Source organism: Myodes glareolus, chromosome 1 (genome assembly GCF_982192425.1).
Source record: "Myodes glareolus chromosome 1, mMyoGla1.1, whole genome shotgun sequence".
Lineage (NCBI taxonomy): Eukaryota > Metazoa > Chordata > Mammalia > Rodentia > Cricetidae > Myodes > Myodes glareolus.
The window spans coordinates 58,775,896-58,792,244 of NC_142026.1; the positions used below are offsets into that span (position 1 = coordinate 58,775,896).

General features: G+C 48.8%; 1 protein-coding gene across 1 annotated transcript in view; it reads right to left on the reverse strand.

The window, feature by feature from the left end:
- The window catches only part of Akt2 (AKT serine/threonine kinase 2), a 47,702-nt gene extending 41,224 nt beyond the window's left edge, over positions 1–6,478 (reverse strand). The window contains exon 1 of the mRNA XM_087907422.1: positions 6,320–6,478. The gene's annotated coding sequence lies outside the window, so the exon portion shown is untranslated. The remainder of the gene's footprint in view (positions 1–6,319) is intronic.
- Between the last annotated feature and the right edge of the window lie 9,871 nt (positions 6,479–16,349).

Below are 16,349 nucleotides of genomic sequence, written 5' to 3' on the forward strand. Positions count from 1 at the left end.
CCATAACCCCTCTCACATTGCTCCCTCCCATGCCCAGGCCAGTGCTCATCGTCTCTGACATTCTGCAGACCTCAGCTGTCTCAAAAGCATATGCATGCTGTGCACACACACACTCACAGCAGGCTACAACCATCTGCCACTCCGGTTTCAAGGGATCTGACCCTTTTTCTGGACTCTAAGAGCACCAGGCACATATATAATACACAAACATACATACAGGCAAAACACTCACATACATAAAACTTTAACACCAGCACTGGGAGGTAGAGACAAGAGACTCCCCGGAGCTCACTGACCAGCCTACATGAAACAGGCTCTGGCTGGGTTCTGCGAGAGATCCTGTCTGAAGGCAGTAAGGCAGCAAATTACAGAAGACCCAACATGGGCACGCTCACCCAAAACACTCAAGTGACTACACCACACACAACCAAAATACGCCAAACATGCTACATATGTTTGTGTGCCTCGGTATCTCATCTAACTGGAATCAAGAGCCCTTCCCATGCCCCAGGATGCTATGCATGGGCACAGTGCTAATGCACAGGGCACACACAGGAACTCAGTGTATCGGCATCATAGTTCATCAGGCCCTATGCTCCCAAAACTTCCAAAACTCTGAGCCTACTCTTTCAGTCCAAAAGCACAGGCTGCCCACCCCAGAGGCCTTCGAAGATCTCATATGCCACGAACCACAGCAGCAGCAGCTCAGTCAATCAAGCACCTTCTCAGCAGGCTGTACTTCCTTATACATCAGCTTCCCGAAACCTTCTCCCATGATTGTGCAGTAACATTTCCACGTTTAGTTGAACAAATTGCGCCTCAGAAAATGAACCCAGGTGCAACCTTAAAATGCTAAATGCAGGGCTCTCTATCAGCCACCCCAAGTCCAATCACTAGCAGAGAATGAGGAGCCCAAGGACAGGTCTGAGCAGAGAACAGCAGTGGCAGCAGCCCCACCACATCCAGGAAGGCCATCGAGGTGGCAAATGGAGAATGGCTTGGATTTCTGACCTCACCCTTAGAAACATCTGTAGCTGAGCTTCCCGGTCAGGGCAGCTTGGCTCCAGGAGCCTGCCGAAGGGACCTCTGACACGGAGCCTTTCCTTGCACAGCCCACCCAGAGCACAGGCCCTGCTGTGTGGGTGCTGAGCTGGCAGTGGGTCCTGCCCCAAAGGAGCAGGCTGAGATCCCACCCTGCGGTCCTCCCTCCCTCTTGGTCCTGCTTCTTGGCTGTCTCCCCCAGCTGGGCCTCTCGTTGCTTGGCTGGCTGTCCAGAGCGTCTGCCACGGAACCACCCTACCATGCAGCCCAGAGGCCTGGTGGCGGAGGGCCTTCTGCAGAGAGTTCCAGGAAGCCAGAGAGGCCCACAGAAGGGTGGTCGTAGGTTCTCCAGAGGCCTGACTGAGATTGACCACAGAAGACACCTCTTCTCATCCCTAATCGCTGGGGTCTGCGTAGACTCCCCAAGAGGTTCACTCTGTTCTCTCCAGATCAAGCCTTGGAAAACACACACCAGGGCTGCTCCTGCTACAGCACCAAGCCTTAAGAATGAGGCTCATGGACCAGACTAGAAAACATCCTCACAGGACCACTAAGCACCGCTAAGGTCTAGAGGGGACCCTGGAGCCAAACCATACAAACACAGCACCTGATTCTGTTCCACTTGAGGGCCTAACACAGGTACAGGGACTTTCAGGACCATTAAGGGACTGCCAAAGCCAATTCCTTCCATCCTCAAAGTTTTCACCCAGGGCCTGTTGTGACTCCATCATGATACTCTAGGCTGAGGCCACAAGTCAATCTTATTAAGGAAGGCCCCCTTGGCCACTTAATTTAGACCAAATAGTATCACACCCTCCTTTCCTTGGCCTCCATTTATCTTGCACTCATAACACCAACAACCCTAACCTGCTATGCTGTGTCACTGTCAGTCATCCCCATTTTTACTATAGAAGGCGAGGCCCAAGACCTGTTCCTTCCAACTTTGCAGACAAGTGGAGAAGCAGTGGGCAGACTATGACAAGGACCCTTCCTGTCGGTGTGACAGTCATTCACACTGTTACTTAGCAACAGAAGCTGGCTAGGCTAGCTAGAGATGCTTAGACAAGTCAGCCCATTGAGTCCCCACCTCAATCCCTAAATGTAACAGCCATGACCCTGGGGAACATCGTGTGAAACCACAGAAAAGGGAGGCAACCAGCGGGTCTCCACCGAAGCAGTTGTGAGGCAGCTATCCTCTCAAGGGGGAAGTGGGAGGCCTGTGAAACAGTACCCAGCCCCGGGCAGAAGCTTGAAAACCTCCAAGGCTAAAGTCACCACCAACTGAGTAAATCCTCATAGACTCCAAATCCTTCCCAGGCTGAGGAAGCAGCGCTCATGCAGGCCTCTAGGCCTCTTTCCTGTGGTGTGTCCCTAACCTTACCAAGCTCATCCTCCCACCACACCTCCACCCCGTGGTCTCTCTGCTGCTCCCAGACTGTCTGCCTCTCACCCACATGCTTGTCCCACCTTACCTAGATCAGAGCCCACCCCTGCCACTACATCTAAAGAAGCTCCAGATGACTCCCATCGCCTCATCCAAATTAACCACCCAGCAGCTACTCCACTCCCGCTTACTCCGGTCAGTCTCCTTCACAAAGGACTTCTGTTTTGTAGACGGAAACTTTCAATGTAGCCCCGGCTAGCCTGGAACCTACTATGTAGATCAGGATGTCCTAAAACTTAGAAACCCATCAGCATCTGCCTCCTGTGTGGCACCACATCCGACAGAACTGGGATTCTGCCAATACCCCAGTATCTTCACCTATGCAAAACCCTGCCTGCTCCCGCCCTTCCCACCCAGGGCTGTGGTAGGGATTCGGTAAAAGCACACAAAGATAAGCACCCAACCTGGAACTCTGGAAAGGATCCAGAATCTGTGCCATGGAAGGCAGTAACTATGTGAGCAGAGGCAAGGGGCCATACTTCTTAGCTTACTTGACTATATGCTAGTGTATCTCAGCACGTGGTAGAGAGGCTAACGTCTGCCCTACCTTCCCTCTGACAAGCTTCTACAAACTGGCTAGGGCCCTGAGTCCTAGCAGCAGTAACATCAAATATAATTTGTTAGGCCACCTGGCTATCACTTCTGTCTACACAGAAAAGGCAGCAGTATCCTCCCTGGCTCATGTGAGGAGAGGCATCAAGAAGGCTGAAGCACCCACCCAGCCACACAACCAGAACCTGTGCTTAGAAGTACACCACAGCCTTTTTGAAAACAGGATTTATTACCGTGTATGTACGTGTGCACAATTGGGGGAGCATGCTGTGACGTGCGTGTGAAGGACAGATGGTAACTCTGTGGAGCTGGTTCTCACCTTTCACCTTTATGCAGGCTCTGAGGATTGAACTCAGATTGCAAGCCCTGCACAGAAAGCGCCCTTACCCATTGAGTCATCTTGCCAGCCTAACACAATTCTTTACAGAAGTTGGGAACCAGGACACTGAATGTCTGGGTGGAGACTGGAGAGAGCTGAATCCCTAGACACCTGATGGAATCAGAAGTAGGGGATGAATAAGGCAGGAGCCTCAGTCCCCTGACAGGTTCTGAGTGTGCACAGAGACTACCATGGTTGGCACCACGGGAGAAGTTTTCTATCAATTAACCCCGACTCCTCACAGGAACTGGAGGGGGGTGCTTTTTGGAGCCCACTGCATGAGGGGAACACGGTAGCCCCATCACACAGCCAGAAGAGATCCTCCTGCCTCTAACATAGCAGGAGGGTTCATAGCAGCTGTCACCACCTCACCACATGGCTCTCCTGCAAGCTCCTACTATCCCAGCACACATGTGCCCAGGGTTAAAAGAAGCTTAGCTCTGTCCCCAGGTTTCTCCAGCAAGTCCAGAAATGCTGACCATTCAGAGCACCCAAGCTAGGGGAGAAAGCAGCTTCCCACGAGAAGAGTCAAGAGGGCAGAGACCCACTCCAGCCTGGGACCTCTTGAGCAAATAGGATATAGTACCAGAGCCCAAGTAATCTGTGTCTATCTGAATCCCAGCCTGGCCTCTGAATCCCAGCCTGGCTCTGAGAAGACCTGGAAGCAAGCACCTCCTCCTTCAGGCCTCAATTTCTAGCTTTGGGGGAAAAAAAACCCAAAACACTATATAAAACCACAAGACCAAGGCTGGGCACAGTAGGTAGTCACAAACAAAAGCTACCATGGCTCAGTGCCTCAGTTGCCTTACCTGCGATCAGGACATAACATTCCTAACTCACTCTTAGGTCTCTATAGACACAACTGTAGGTATGTTTTGAGACTTAATGAAGCCATGTGCAAAAGGCCTATCACACATGACGGGAATGCTACTTACTATCTCTGAAAATGGTGGGCCCCTGTGACTCAGTTTCCTCAGTTAAAAAGGAGAGCATGACAACAGGGTCTGCTACTCTAGGATACCAGGCATCCCGCACAGTGTGGCTTGCTGAATGACCCAGTGAAGGTCAGCCATCAATTTCATGCTCATTACTTTTATTGCTCCTGTTAACTCTATCAGGCAAAGCTTCTAAAGCTACCAGGAGAGGTCCAGATAAGCACATCTCTAGTAGAGAAAAACCCTAGAAAGTAGCCTCTGCCTCTCTGGTAATCAGGACGCATGGGAGCCAGTCAGCATAGACACCAATGCTGGAGAGCAATGGCTTCTGTCTGCTCCCTTGATCATATCACCAGCCTGGCCAGCTAGGTTAATCAGGGACTGCAGCCAGTCCTCCAAGAAATCTAGACCTAAGACAAAGGTTACAGGGCAAGCCAAGGTCACAGGCTGACCTAAGGAACAGGGACACTGACCACACACTTCTGGGGTTCCCTGCGTAGTGAACACAATAAAAAACTAGATCTGTGGGGAACCTAACAATACCAAGCAACATAAAGTGCCCTTCCTCCTTAGGAGAGACCAAGTTGGGTGAAGTGCTCTCCCCTCAAAGTCCCCTTGGCCTCTGCAGAAAGGAACAGCTGGGAAAACAAAGCTCCTCACCAGACCAACTGTTATCACTCAACGAGTAGGAGCATAAACAGGACCGAGGTTGAGCTGGTAACAGGGAGGCACGAGCAGCCACGTGGCCAGAGATGGAGAAACTTTTGTGGTCTGGGCTGATACAGGCCCCTTAACATCCATGCCCACAACAGCATGCAGTACCTGAACTCTAAACTGCTTCTCTGGGAAGGGGAGAGTAGACAAACTGGAAATCAGCCTTATCTGAACCCTATATTCTTCCAGCAGAGGTCTCTCACCAGAACCCAAAAGGTTTCCAAATGAGAGAAATAGGGTCCCCAAATTCTGAGAATCAAGTAGTGTCCCCCCTCCCCCCCCCCTCCCGTCACCTTGCTCTGGAGAAGAGCTGTCTCTCAAAACACACCTTCCTCCCAAAAGGTGACAAGCAGGTCCAGAGATACAGCTCCTTAAATCCAAGCCCGACAGCCCCTCCCTTTCCTAATAGGGAGCCAGACTAGAGATCAGAAAACTTCAGTGACTTCTAAGACACATCTCCACACCCGGAAGGAAAGAATTTGCCAAAGGATGTCCCACACACCTTAAAGAGAAATAATCTGGGAGGGGTTCTGGCGTGGAAAGCGGACAACCCCGTAATAAAGAGCACCCAAGTTACGATCCCGTTCTCCCCAAAGTCATTAAGAAATCCAATAAAGGGTGAGCTGTGTGTAAACGCCCACCCCCTGCACATTACAGGAAGCAGAATGCACTCATCGCCCACTCGGCATCACACCCCCAAAAGTACGCCCCCTAACACTCATCCAGGCCTCCCAGCACCCAGTGATAATCATCCTGACCCTGCTCTCCTCTTGATACTAAAGGCGGCTCTCGCCTGCCTACGTGGTACTACCCTGACGGCCCCAACGCGGCCACCCCTGTTAGACTCCTCTCCAGAAGCTCCCATCCCTCTAAGTGCACTACAGGAACGGCTCCAAAACCACCCAAAAGGCACAGCCCTCTACACTTGACACGGGGCGCCGCCTCAAAGCTGGATGGCAGGCACGGCACACCGGGAGCTGTCTCCCCCGACAGCCCCCGGCCCGCGCACACTGAGCGAGCTCCCCCCGCCGCCGCAGTGGTACGGACCGCCGCCCACACCCCCGTCCCTCCTGGCCGATTCCTGAGCCCCGGAGCAGTCGCCCCCACTCAGTTCCGGAAGGGGGGGGGAGCCTCCAGGTCCGTGGTCCCCGCCCGGCGGGCACCGGTGGTACGGCCCAGCGCGGCCCCGCGGGGGGCCAGGACGCGACCATCGCGGAGGGGAGGGCACTTGGGGACACGCGCTGGCGCACTCACCTGTCACCGGCGGCCGCCTAGCCTCTCCGGCGGGGCTCTACCCCCGCCCATCGCCACGCTGTGCTCGCTCCCGCTCCTAATATTAGCTGGCGGCAGCAACGGCGGCAGCGGCGGCGGCAGCGCCGCCTTCTCAGAGTCAGGCCCAACGGCTCTCTCGGCACGGCCCCCCCGCCCCCTCCCCCCAGCCCCCGCTCACCGCCCCCTCCCACCCGCTGGCCGGAAATACCGCCTTTTCCAGCCACAAACAGGAACTGACGTAAGAAGACCGAGGGCCTGGCCTCAGAAAACATCAGACCGCAAGCGCAGGGACGAGAAGGAGGCGGGCTCACAGCAGCGCGCCTGCGCACATCTTAAGCAACGCCCGTCGTGGGGGTTTTAGTGTTTTTCTTTTTTGAGTCTCGTTCTGGAGGTGGAGGGAGAGGGTTACGCACGCGCAGTAGTCTGCCAACGTTGGCTTTCCCCGAAGGCCCAAAGTGATTATTTCCCGGCAGTCCAAGGGCCTTATTTACATACGCTTTGATCTCGTTTTACTCTTCTTTTACTCTCCTAGACCAGCAAGCGGTTCTCAACCTGTGGATCACAAGGGTTGCCTAAGACACCGAAAACACATCTGTTTACACTACGATTCATAACAGTTGCAAAGTTACTGGTATGAAGTAGCAACGAAAATAGTTTTATGATGGGGGGGTTCACCACAACATGAGGAACTTTGTTAAAGGGCAGCAGCATTAGGAAAACTGAGAACTACTGACCTAGCCTATTTTAATTAATTAACTAATTAATTTATTTGGCTTTTTTGAGACATGATTTCTCTGAATAGCCCTGGAAGTCGCTCTGTAGACCATGCTGGCCTCAAACTCACAGAGATCCACCTGCCTTTGCCGCTGAGTGCTGGGCTTAAAGGCGTCCGCGCCACCACACCAGGCTAGTTTGTAGGCGTTCTTAAAGAGGCACAGAACTGGAATTGGTTGAATTCAAAGCAAGTCTCTTGTTGCGCCCATGCGGATGCCGCAAGTGCCCTATCTCAACAAAACAAAATAAACAAAAAATAATGTGCTCAAACTTTGAATCACATAGCCGACCCCACATTAGAATATCCTCTGAGCAGACATAGTCTACATCCACACCTCAATATTCACATCTGCAAAACAAACTATCTTGGACTCTGATGGAAAACAGTTCTTACTGAACATGATACATATCCAAGTAAATGTGGTATTTATAACTTCTATGGAATCACTCGAGCCCTGTAGGATGTAATAAAAATCACCCACAGGAGAAGGGAAGAGCAAAGGTTTGAAGGCTTGTAAGCCAGCTCTGCAAAGGCTGAGGCAGGAGGATCAAGAATTCCAAGCCAGCCTGGGATTCATAGTGAGTTCTACCTCAGGATTTCAAGGTCTCATTATTAGGAGTGGGGCTGATGCACATGAGGGCAAACGCTTCCAGAAGCCAGAGAAGGCATCAGTTATCCTGGAGCTAGAGCTTCTGGCGTTCGTAATCAGCCCTATGTGAGAGCTGGGAACTGGACTCTGGTCCTGGCAAGAGCACTAGGCATATCATCATCATCCTGAGAAGAGGATCTTCAGAGGTGGCCTAGCACTCCCTGCAACAGACTTAGTTGACTTCCCAGGGGAGGCCTTACTCTAAGGAGTAGATGGGGGGGGGGAGAAGCAGGAGGAGAGGAGGGAGGGTGAACTTGGAATTTTTTTTAAAAAATTAAATTAAAATAATTAACCTAGCATTAATAAAGAAAACAGAGAGAGAGAGAGAGAGAGAGAGAGAGATCCCTGCTCTTCCAAGGGACCGAAGTTCGGTTCCCAGCTCCCATATACAATTTTGTTTATTATTTTCTGGGGTGGAAATGTTTTAGGGTTTTTTTTTTTTGGTGGGGGGGGGCGGAGCCATGTAGCCATGGCAGACCTGAATTCACTATGTAGCCCAAGCTGTCCTCGAGCTCATGGAAATCCTCCTGCTCCAGCCTTTCTAAGCACTGGGATTCCAGGCAGGTGCCACTATACCCAGGGGACAATACTTCCATCACCCAATTTTTCCTTATCAGAAAGCAAATGGTGGGCTCACCAAGTAAAGGAACCTGTTGCCAAGCCTGATGACCTGGATTCCATCCCTGGGACCAATATGGTGGAAGAAGGGAACTCACTCCCTCAAATTGTTCTCTGACCTCACACACACACACACACACACACACCACACTCTAAAAAAGGGCAAGCCTTTAATCCCAGCACTTGGGAGGCAGAGGCAGGCAGATCTCTCTGAGTTCAAGATCAGCCTGGTTTACATAGTGAATTCCAGTCAAGTCAGCACTATATAACAAGACCCTGTCATCATTAAGAGTACTTGTTGTTCTTGTGAAGGATTCTGCTTCTGTTTCCAGCACCCACATATCTAATTACAACTCTCTTCTGGTCTTTGTGAGCACCAGGCATGCATGTGGTACCCACATAGATAAACTACTCATACACAGAAGTAAAATTAAGAAAGAGACTACGGATAATTTTTTTGTTGAGACAGAGTTTCTCTGCGGTCCTGGCTGTCCTGGAACTCACTCTGTAGACCAGGCTGGCCTTGAACTCACAGAAATCTGCTTGCTTTCTGCTTCCTGAGTGCTGGGATTAAAGGTATGTGCCTCCACTGCCCAGCTAGTTTTTTTTAAAAAAAAAAACAAAAAAAACAACAAAAACTGGGTATAGTGGTACAGAACTTGAGATTCTGAGGTAGGAGAACCATCAAAAGTTAGAGGACAGGTGGCAGAGGCAGGTGCATCTCTATAAATTCAAAGCCAGCCTGGTCTATGGAGTGACTTCCAAGACAATCACCAAAGCTACACAGAGAAACCCTATCTCAAAAAACCAAAAAATAAATAAAAATAAATTTTAAAAACCCAAAAACTATATAAAGAACACCAGGAAAGCCAGCAATAAATAGTGAAACCCTCTCTCCCAGTGTGTGTGTGTGTGTATCTTTTTTCATGTTGAGAGCCTATTGCAAATCCCGCCCCTCCCCCTAAAAGGAATTAATTACGCAATAGGGAGATGTATTAGTAATATTTAAGCTCTTGCCACAAGATGGCACCATATAAACTAGTCATTACTACAACTGGCTGGCTTATAACCTTTTCTATGTGAAGAATGTGAAGAACATTTGTGCTATTATTCTGAACACTTGCTGTATAAAAGAAAGCCCTAGCTGGGCAGTGGTGGTGCACGGGAGGCAGAGGCAGGCAGATCTCTGTGAGCTCGAGTCAGCCTGGTCTAGAGAGCTAGTTCCAGGACAGACAGAGCGACACAGAGAGAGTTGTAGGATATTTGTATGCTGTGTGAAGATATATTGGTGTAATAAAAAGCTGAAGAGCCAATAGCTAGGCAGGAAGTATAGGTGGGATTTCTGGAAAGAGAAAGAAAGAGGAAGAAGCAAAGAGCACGAGAGACTGCAGAAGACATGGAAAGAAAACAGGAGATGCAAGGTGGAAGAGAGGTAACGCCATGTGATAGAACGAAAATTAATAAAAAATGGGTTAAGTTATAAGAGCTAGTTAGAAACAAGCCTAAGTTATAGGCTGAGCTTTCTTCCTAAAAAAAAAAAAAAAAGATGTGTGATGTATAGTGTCCTGTCTGCATGTATCCCTGTCAGCCAAAAGAGGGCACCAGATCTCATTACAGATGGTTGTGAGCCACCATGTGGTTGCTGGGAATTGAACTCAGGACCTCTGGAAGAACAGCCAGTGCTCTTCTGCCATCTCTCCAGCCCGGCTGAGCTTTAATAATAAGAACACTCCATGTCGTTATTTGGTATTTGGGTAGTGGAACAGAGAAAGACTCATTACAGAGACTCTAAATCAAAACACACACACACACACAAAAAAAAAAAAAAGAAAAAGTGCTAGGGACTAAACCTAGTGCCTGCTACACAAGCACCCTACCACTGACACACACACACACACACACACACTAGTGCCTTGTGCCTGCTACACAAGCACCCTGCCACTGACACACACACACACACACACACATACACACACTAGTGCCTTGTGCCTGCTACACAAGCACCCTGCCACTGACACACACACACGCCTTGTACCTGCTACACAAGCACCCTGCCACTGACACACACACACACACACATGCTCTTGCTCTAACACTGTCTAGCAATTCCTACCAGGTAAGAAAAAGAAAATAAAACTCATCTCAGGAGGTTCCTGAAACCAATAAAATTCACAAGGCCCCTTCTCAGGGATAGATAAACAAGTTAAATCGGCTGAGGACAGTAGCTGAAGTGCCTGATTGGACAGGGGATTCCAAAACGTGGACTTCAAGTGAGTCATCGCCTATGCTGTGTTTTCAGTGACACAGGTGTCTTTGGGTCACCCCTGATCCTGTAAGAAACCCCAAAAACTCCTTGAGTCACTAATTTGGATTAGTGCAGATTCATACTTTGGTCTGTCTCTGGGACCCTGTCTGGGGTGAACAGACATTTACTCCTGTCTCCCAGGAAAAATGACATAACACTAGTTCATTCTTGTTTATTTTGTATTTGAAACAGAGTCTCACTCACACTATAGCCCAGGCTGGTCTCAGACTCCTAGCAATCCATCTGTGTCTGCCTCTTAAGTGCTGGGACTATGTGCATGATATATCACACCCAGTCGGGTTGTTTTTTGATAAGGTCTCTTCAGGTTGTCCATGCTCAAGTTGAAAAAAGGGTAATTAGTCAGGGAAATGACCGGTGTGAACCCTTTTACTGACAAATATGGGCCATCAACCTTTGACATTCAAATTTAACTGATCCTTTGACAGGCTATCTCATGAAAGGAGGGGGCAAGTATTGAGAAAACTGTCTGGCACTCAGTAGCTCCAGATACGACGGAGTGAACACTGAAAACTAGGTGGCACTCCAGAACTAAGCAAACAAAAACAACGGAACAAGCCATGCCTAGTGGTAAACTCTTAGAGCCACAGCCGCAGAGAAGCTGAAGGAAGGTGCTGGAAAGTTCAAGGTCAGCCTGAGCAACTCAGTAAGAGTCTGTCTCAAAATAAAAGACACTTGTGAACCCATACCCACACCTGGCCATATGCCATCGTCTTCCCAAGGGCCTGTCTCTTTGCCTTAATGCCCATGCTGGCCTCTCAAACCCTACTGTTGTTAATCTTCGTTTGTCAGACAGTCTCACTGTGTAGGGTAGTCTCTACACTCATGTGACTCTCCTGCAGCCGTGCACTGAACTGGCTGAAAACCTTTTGTTTTGCATGAATATGGAAGGCCGAATGTGCAAGTGTGAATGTATGTAGATGCCAGAGATCAACGCCGGCCGTTTCTCAGGAACCATCCAAGTTGGTTTGATTTGTGTATGTGTGCATTTGTGTTTATGTGCCAGAATTTGAACACCTCCAACTCAGCTATTCCTCCAGGAGCAAAAGTCTTTCTTCCTTTTTTCTTAGAGTGAAATACAGAAAAAGGAGATTTTTTCAAGATGGTTACCTAGAAAAAGGAACAAAGTAATAGCTGGGCAGTGGTAGTGAACACCCTTAATCCCAGCACTTGGGAGACAGAGGCAGGCAAATCTCTGTAAATTCGAGGCCAGCCTGGTCTACAGAGCAAGTTCCAGGAAAGCCAGGGCTGTTACACATAGAAACCCTATTTTGAACTGAACCCCCCCCCAAAAGAAAAAAGGAACAAAGTGATGAAGTGACCCACACACACACCCCAAGCCCATCTTCCAGATCCTGAAATGAGGGTAAAGTTTAAAGTGGAGAAGGCAAGAGCTATGTAAACCAGTCGGGCCGAAGTGTGGTCCTGCACACCTGAGCCACAATCGTCGGAGCTGATGCTGTAAGGTACTCTGATAAATTGTAAATCTCTTTCAGGACACTAGGCACATGTTTCCTTATAAACTCCAACATTGCTTGAAAAAAACTTAATGCCAGGCATAATGCTCTGTAATTGCAGCATTCAGGAGGTAGAGGCCTGCTTCAGCTGTATAGTGAAGACCAGGGTGGCAAGACAGAAGAGTGGGAGAGGAAGGGGAGAAGGGAGAGGAAGGGAGGAAGGAAAGGAGGACTAAATAGAAGTAAAAGTGGGCCAGGGAGCAGTAGCATTGGGGACTCCAGGCCAGGCATCAGGAAGGTCAGAGACAAGGCCTACAAGGCTTGGGGATTAAAGGAAGGGCTAGAGCCTGGGACTAAAACCTGGGAAGCTGCTATAGGGTTTGAGACTAAAGAACACCCCAGCTCCAGGTGCTAGGCCTGGTTTGGGAGTTCCCTATTGCCAGAAGAAAGAACCCAGACTAGTCAGGGTTGCCCTGGGGATGGCACTAAGCTTCAGAAGCAACCAAATCTTGAATCGGGGAGGTGAAGAAACCGAGAAGCCAAGAATTACAGGACAAACATGAGGACGTATCTTTCCTGACACAGCTGGCCCAGTGACCAGGTCTATGCATGATGGAGGCTGAGGCCAGGTGATCCGTGTCAGCAATGTGATGGGCCTGACAGCAGAGAGGCTGGGCTCTCACATTCATGGCTGTGCTTCAGTCAGCAGTGTTACCGTACTCTGCCAAATTTAACACCATGCCAAAAGATTTGCACCGGTAGTTTTTGAGGACTTCCCTAGTTTGACATGAGTTCCTGTTTAGAGGAAGGCAAATCAAAGTAAGCCCCAGCCAAACCAATAGATAAGCATTTCCCATGAGCTGGGACCACAAACCACAATGGTTCCTCATCTCTGTGCCACAGTGGCTTTAGCAGCAAGTCCAGGGCTGTTCCTGTAGAGGCCAGGTTAGCATGACATCACAGTATTCCTTGATTGAAGAATGTATAGTTGCCTAGCACGTATGAAGCCCTGGGCTCAAACCCCAGTACCATAGGGAGAAAAAAAAAAAAACTTGATGAAATTTTAAGCCAGGAACAGTGGCACATACACTATAATCACAGCATTTGGGAGATGAATTCAGGAGGAACAGTGGCTCTTCTTGGTTGTGAACTTGATTACACCTAGAATTAACTAAAAACCAAGAGGCTAGGTACACCTGTGGAGAATTTTTTGTCTTTCTTTTTGGTTTTTTGAGACAGGGTTTCTCTGAGTAGCTCTTTCCTAGAACTCGCTCTATAGAGCAGGCTGGCCTCGAACTCACAAAGATCTACCTGTCTCTGCCTACTTCGTGAATCTAGGATACACCTTCTGCTGACAGTCTCTGTAAAGAACAAGAAGATGGAAGCTTGCTCTTTGCCTGCTTACTGTCCCTCTTCTGGCAAGTACATTCCTCCACTGCCACTAGAACCAATTTCTTTGGAATTCTGGTGTATATTGAAGGCCAGCTGAGACATCCAGCTGTTGATAGTCATTGTTGGGGACTTGCTAGCCTTCCTAATAAATCAATTTCTGTCTCTCTCTCTCTCTCCCTCTCTCTCTCTCTCTCTCTCTCTCTCTCTCTCTCTCTCACACACACACACACACACACACACACACTCTATTAGTTTTGAATCATGACATAGTAACTTTGAGACCAACTGGGCTTCAGAAAACCCTGTCTTAAAAACAGAAAAATGGGCCAGGCAGTGGTGGTGTACACCTTTAATCCCAGCACTCAGGAGGTAGAGGCAGGCAGATCGTGGCCAGCCTGGTCTACAGAGGGAGTTCCAGGACAGCCAGAACTACACAAAGGAATCCTATCTTGAAAAATCAGGAAACCAGAAAGAGGGACTAGAGAGATGGCTCAGTGGGTAAGAGTATTTTTTGCAGAGGATCCAGCACCCACATCAGGTGGCTCACAACTGCCTGTAACTGTAGCTCCAAGGGACCTGATACCCTCTTTTGGCATCTGCAGACAGTACATTCATGTAATAAGCAATCCCACACATGTATACATAATTTAAAAATAAAATCTTGTTTAAAGAACTGGTAAGAAAGTGGCTCAGCGGGTGTGAGGACCACAACACGGACTCCAGCACGTGACACCAAAGACTCAATAAAAAATTATGTTAAAAAAGTATGTGCTAGAAAATTTAAATAAAAAAGGATTTTTTGTTTTATTTGTGTTTTTTTTTTTGTGACAGGGTTTCTCTGTGTGACAGTACCAGCTGTCCTGGTACTAGCTCTTGTAGACCAGACTGGCCCCGAATTTACAGAGATCCGCTTGCCTCTGCCTCCCGAGTGCTGGGATTAAAGGTGTGTGCCACCACCCGGCCATAAAGGATTTAAAAGGAGATATTTAAAAACTGACAGCTGGTATACTTGCTAGCGTTGTTAGCATGTGCAAGACACTAGATTTGATCCCCAGCATTAGAAGAAAAATAAACAGAAAAGTTCCCTCTGGAGCCCACACCTGGTTCAAGCTAGATGCAGGACCAGGAGGCTGGATAGCCCAGAGATCCAGGATAGAATCAAACATGACTGGGAAAAAAAAAAAAGGCAATTAAATAATCCCTAATGATATTCTGCTGTATTAATAGATTGGTGCCTACCCAATAGTCATCAGAGAGGCTTCCTCTGGCAGCTGATGGGAGCAGATGCAGAGACCCACAGCCAAACACTAGGCAGGGGAACCCCCAAAGTAAAGGAGGAAGGATTGTAGGAGCCAGAGAGGTTGGATTGAGTACACCATGAGAACACAGTCCACAGAATCAACTAAGCAGGGTTTGTAAGGGCTCACAGAGACTGAAGCAACAATCACAGACCCTGTAATAGGTCTGAACTGGGTCCTCTGCATATGTTACGGCTGTGTAGCTTGGTGTTCTTGTGGGACTTTCAACAGTGGGAATGGGGGGGGGGCTGTCTCTGTTGCCTATGACCCTTTCCTGCCTACTGGGTTGCCTTGTCCAGCCTTGAGAGAGTTTGTCTTATTGTGATTTGTTATACCATGTTTGGTGCCTTTCCCGCCTACTGGGTTGCCTTGTCCAGCCTTGAGAGGGTTTGTCTTATTATGATTTGTTATACCATGTTTGGTGTAATATCCCTGGAAGGCCTATCCTTGTTTTTGAAGGAAAACAGAGGAGTGGACCTAGGGGAGAAGAGAGGTGAGTTGGGGGAACTGGGAAGAGTAGAAGGAGGGGAAACTTCAGTTTGTATATAATGTATGAGAGAGGACTGTATCTTTCTTTTTGGTTTTTCAAGATAGGGTTTCACTTTGTAGTCCTGGCTGTCCTAGATATTGCTCTGTAGATGAGGCTGGCCTTGAACTCACAGAGATACACCCACCACCACTTGGTGGGAGACTATCCTCAAGCCTCAGTCTTCTGGAAGCTGGAATTATACACATACCCACTATACCAGGCGCCTCTACACAGTTAATTAGAACTGTTCCCCACCCTGTACTTCCCATTCGTTCTCCATCGCTGCCAATAGCAGCCATGCCGTTCTCATCTTCCTGGTCATTGCCCCCACCTCAGGGCCTTTGTCTATGTCTATCTTTCTGTCAGAATGTTCTTCTGAAGTTTGAAAAATTACCACTTCTTATCCCCAGTTCACCCAATGGTGTCACATCAAAATCTTCTGACTATACAACGACAGTGGTACTGGCCAACCCTCACCCCTCGGCCCTGTTTCTTTGGGCAGCACTATCTCAGGACAGCTGAGAGGCTGTTAGTAGTTGGCCTGTGCCTGTAAACTGTCTCAGTCCAGAGGTAGAGGCAAGGGAATCCTGAGTTTGAAGTCAACCTGTGCTACACAGTAACACACTGTCTCAAAAAAAAAAAGGAGAGAGAAAAAGGCCAACAGAGTATTAATGTAAAACCTGGGCCCAGTCTCCTGCACCACACAAACCCCTGGAATGGTAGCCTATGCTGTCACAAGTCTCAAGGTAGAGATGAGAAAATCAGAAACTCAGAGTAGGGGTAGAAGACATGGCTCAGTGGTTAAGAGTATTTGTTGCTATTACAGGGGACTTAAGTTTGGTTTCCAGGGCCCACACAGGGGTTCACAACCATCCGTAACTCCAGTTCCAGGGGATCAAAAATCTTCTTCCAGTCTTCATGGGAATCATCAGGCACTCAGGTGCCTGATACATACACAGAGGCAAAAGATC